General features: G+C 54.5%; 1 long non-coding RNA gene across 1 annotated transcript; it reads left to right on the top strand.

The window, feature by feature from the left end:
- The first annotated feature begins 1,407 nt into the window (after window positions 1-1,407).
- On the top strand, window positions 1,408-3,772 carry LOC140411257 (uncharacterized). Its single transcript, XR_011940845.1, has 2 exons — window positions 1,408-1,451; window positions 1,554-3,772. It is a non-coding gene; the product is annotated as an uncharacterized lncRNA (long non-coding RNA).
- Window positions 3,773-4,880: the final 1,108 nt, after the last annotated feature.

Genomic DNA, 4,880 nt, shown 5'->3' with positions numbered 1-4,880 from the left:
GCGCATGCGCAGTGGAGGGAGTCTCTTCCGCTTCCGCCCTGGTGGAGACCGTGGCGGAGGCGGAAGGGAAAGAGTGCCCCCACGGCACAGGCCCGCCCGCGGATCGGTGGGCCCCGATCGCGGGCCAGGCCACCGTGGGGGCACCCCCGGGGTCAGATCGCTCCGCGCCCCCCCCCACAGGACCCCGGAGCCCACCCACGCCGCCTTGTCCCGCCGGTATGGTAGGTGATTTAATTTACGCCGGCGGGACAGGCAATTTATCGGCGGGACTTCGGCCCATCCGGGCCGGAGAATCGCGCGGGGTGGGGCCCGCCAACCGGCGCGGCGCGATTCCCGCCCCCGCCGAATATCCGGTGCCGGAGACTTCGGCAACCGGCGGGGGCGGGATTCACAGCAGCCCCCGGCGATTCTCCGACCCGGCGGGGGTCGGAGAATGACGCCCATGGTTACATTCAATATATTTATAGTCTTTGGATTTGCAGAAATCAACAGACCAGCTCTGTGTTTCTTCCTGCAGCTCTCAGCAAAACACACAGACACTCCCAGCTGCCTCCTCAAACTGAAACCAAAAACAGAAGTGAGCTCAGCTCCCCCCCACCCTCTGACATCACTTCAGTAATATGATCAGCTCCATTTCTTAAAGGTACATTGCTTAACCATCCATCTCTTAAAGGTACACTCACATGACACTCTCCTTCTGCTCACAGGCCTGGACACAGAAGACTCGGACCTGGTCCTGAAGCCCGAGGATTTTCAGATGGCCCTCGCCACCCTCCAACCGTCTGTCTCCCAGCAGGATCTTCGCAACTACAGACTAATGCAACAGAGACTCTCAGCTACGTGACAGGCTGTATTCGAACAACATGATCCCAAATTTGGAACAGGGATTATGGTGTAAGGACATTAACTGAATTAAAACGGATCACACCCACCTGGGAATGAGGATACAGTTTGGGATCTGTATGGTTTGTAACTATGTCTCAGGGTGGAAGGGCAGCTGGTGGCACAGTGGTTAGCACTGTTGCTTCACAGCTCCAGGGTCTCAGGTTCGATTCCCCGCTGGGTCACTGTCTGTGCGGAGTCTGCACGTTCTCCCCGTGTCTGCGTGGGTTTCCTCCGGGTGCTCCGGTTTCCTCCCACAAGTCCCGAAAGACGTGCTGTTAGGTGAATTGGACATTCTGAATTCTCCCTCTGTGACCCGAACAGGCGCCGGAATGTGGCGACGAGGGGATTTTCACAGTAACTTCATTGCAGTGTTAGTGTAAGCCTACTTGTGACAATAATAAAGATTATTATTATTAGATATGATTGGGTGGACGTGTTTGAGAAACAGGACGTGCAGAGTTCATGCAGCCTATGGAAGAGAGCAGGTACTCGGGGCGGCGGGGGAGGGGGGGGGGACATCCGGATGGGAACAGGTACTCCGGGGAGGAACATCCGGATGGGAACAGGTACTCCGTGGAGAACGTCCGGATGGGAACAGGTATTCCGGGTGAGCAACATCCGGATGGGAACAGGCACATTCCCGGGGTGGAACACCCGGATGGGAACAGGTACTCCGGAGGAGGAATATCCGGATGGGAACAGGCACATTCCCGGGGTGGAACAACCAGATGGGAACAGGTACTCCGGGGAGGAACATCGGGATGGGAACAGGTATTCCGGGTGAGCAACATCTGGATGGGAACAGGCACATTCCCAGGGTGGAACACCCGGATGGGAACAGGTACTCTGGGGGAGGAACATCCGGATGGGAACTGGTACTCCAGGGGAGGAACATCCGGATGGGAACCGGTACTCCGGGGGAGGAATATCCGGATGGGAACAGGTACTCCGGGGAGGAACATCCGGATGGGAACAGGTACTCCGGAGGAGGAATATCCGGATGGGAACAGGCACATTCCCGGGGTGGAACAACCAGATGGGAACAGGTACTCCGGGGAGGAACATCGGGATGGGAACAGGTATTCCGGGTGAGCAACATCCGGATGGGAACAGGCACATTCCCAGGGTGGAACACCCGGATGGGAACAGGTACTCTGGGGGAGGAACATCCGGATGGGAACTGGTACTCTGGGGGAGGAACATCCGGATGGGAACTGGTACTCTGGGGGAGGAACATCCGGATGGGAACCGGTACTCCGGGGGAGGAATATCCGGATGGGAACAGCTACTCCGGGGGAGGAACATCCGGATGGGAACTGGTACTCCGGGGAGGAACATCCGGATGGGGACCGGAACTCCGGGGGAGGAACATCCGGATGGGAATAAGCACTCTGGGGGTGGAATATCCAGATGGGAACAGGTACTCCGGGGGAGAAACATCCGGATGGGAACCGGTACTCCGGGGGAGGAATATCCGGATGGGAACAGGAACTCTGGGGGAGGAACATCCGGATGGGAACTGGTACTCCGGGGAGGAACATCCGGATGGGAATAAGCACTCTGGGGAGGAATATCCGGATGGGAATAAGCACTCTGGGGAGGAATATCCGGATGGAAACAGGTACTCCGGGGGAGGAATATCCGGATGGGGACTGGTACTCCGGGGGGGAACATCCAGGTGGCAACATATACTCCGGAGGAGGAACATCCGGGTGGGAACAGGCACACTGGGGGAGGAATATCCGGATGGGAACAGGCACTCTGGGGGAGGAATATCCGGATGGGAACAGGCACTCAGGGTGAGAAACATCCAGATGGGAACTGGCTCTCCGGGGGAGGAATATCCGGATGGGAACAGGCACTCTGGGGAGGAATATCCGGATGGGAACAGGCACTCTGGGGGAGGAATATCCGGATGGGAACAGGCACTCCGGGTGAGAAACATCCAGATGGGAACAGGCACTCTGGGGGAGGAATATCCGGATGGGAACAGGCACTCCGGGTGAGAAACATCCGGATGGGAACAGGCACTCTGGGGGAGGAATATCCGGATGGGAACAGGCACTCCGGGTGAGAAACATCCAGATGGGAACAGGCTCTCTGGGGGAGGAATATCCGGATGGGAACAGGTACTCCAGGTGATAAACATCCAGATGGGAACAGGCTCTCCGGGGGCGGAATATCTGGATGGGAACAGGTACTCCGGGGAGCAAGATCCGGATGGGAACAGGTACTCGGGGGGAACATCCGCATGGGAACAGGTACTCCGGGGGAAACATCCGGATGGGAACATGTGCTCCGGAGGAGGAATACCTGGATAGGAACAGTGTGTAGTGGGAATGAATCCAAACGAATCACTCGACAGTTTGTTGCATTACACCGGGGGTGCAGGCTCCGGGGAAATTCCTCTCCACTGAACACAGAACATGATCATCATTTATACAATTACTGATGGTTAGTCGCCCTCCTCAGCTAGACACAATCCAATCACAATGATTGTACAGTCATTCTCAGAACCAATGAAATTGGTTAGTAGGCAGCTGGGAAATGTGTGATCATCTCGTGGACAGCTTATGGGGTTACTCCCGGCTTCCAGACGCTATTATCGACTGTCCTTGGCTCTCATGAATTCATGGCTCCCTTTTGGGTGACTGCGCGGAGTCTGCACGTTCTCCCCGTGTGTGCGTGGGTTTCCTCCGGGTGCTCCGGTTTCCTCCCACAAGTCCCGAAAGACGTGCTGTTAGGTGGATTGGACATTCTGAATTCTCCCTCTGTGACCCGAACAGGCGCCGGAATGTGGCGACGAGGGGTTTACACAGTGACTTCATTGCAGCGTTAATGTAAACCTGCTTGTGACACTAATAAAGATGATTATTATTATCCTTAATTTGGCTACAGGCTGCAAGTGTTGTCAACATCCCACAGAGCATCTGCTGATCAGGAGCATTTCAGCTGAATGCGACTTTTCTGTGTGTGTCTGTGTGCAACGGTCCTTCCAAGGAATGTGGTCAAGTTAGTTAGCTAAGTCCCATGATGCCTCACAAACATTTCATTGCTAGCTGTAATTATATATTGGTATACAGTAAATTGTGCTTTTAAAAATACCTGTGGTTCACCAATATTCATTGCAGGTGCCTGTGCCCTGGGAAACACACGTCAACAGACAGGTGCTCAGGAGAGAGGAACCTTGGAATGGGCAGAGGATGGAAGCATTTTATGGAATTTGATTTATTGTCACATGTACTGAAGTACATTGAAAAGTGTTTTTCTGCAGCCAAGGGAACGTACACAGGACGTACATAGTAGACAAAAGAATAATCAACAGAGAACATTGACAAATGGTACGTCAACGAATAGTGATTGGTTACAGAGCGGAACAAGGCCAAACAAGAGCAGCACAGGGCGTCGTGAACAGTGTTCTTACAGGGAACAGATCAGTCCGAGGGGGAGTCGTTGAGGAGTCTTGTAGCTGTGGGGAAGTTCCTATGTCTGGATGTCAAAGGCTGGTTTAGCTCACTGGGCTAAATCGCTGGCTTTTAAAGCAGACCAAGGCAGGCCAGCAGCACGGTTCAATTCCCGTACCAGCCTCCCCGAACAGGCGCCGGAATGTGGCGACTAGGGGCTTTTCACAGCAACTTTATTGAAGCCTACTCGTGACAAGCGATTTTCATTTCATGTGCGGGTCTTCAGACTTCTGTACCTTCTGCCTGATGAAAGGGTCTGGAAGAAGGCAATGCCTGGGTGGGAGGGGTCTCTGATAATGCTGCCTGCCTTCCTGAGGCAGCGGGAGGTGTAGACAGAATCAATGGGAGGGTGGCAAGCTGGTGTGATGCGTTGGGCTGAGTTCACCACACTCTGCAGATTCTTGCGATCTTGGACCGAGCAGTTGCCATACCAGGCTGTGATGCAGCTGGATAGGATGCTCTCTATCGCACATCTGGAGAAGTTTGTGAGAGTCGATGCAGACATGCTGAATTTCTTTAGCTTCCGTAGGA

This window comes from Scyliorhinus torazame, chromosome 4, assembly GCF_047496885.1.
Source record: "Scyliorhinus torazame isolate Kashiwa2021f chromosome 4, sScyTor2.1, whole genome shotgun sequence".
Lineage (NCBI taxonomy): Eukaryota > Metazoa > Chordata > Chondrichthyes > Carcharhiniformes > Scyliorhinidae > Scyliorhinus > Scyliorhinus torazame.
The sequence above is the reverse complement of the archived record's forward strand: the minus strand, read 5'-3'. Positions and strand labels throughout refer to the sequence as shown.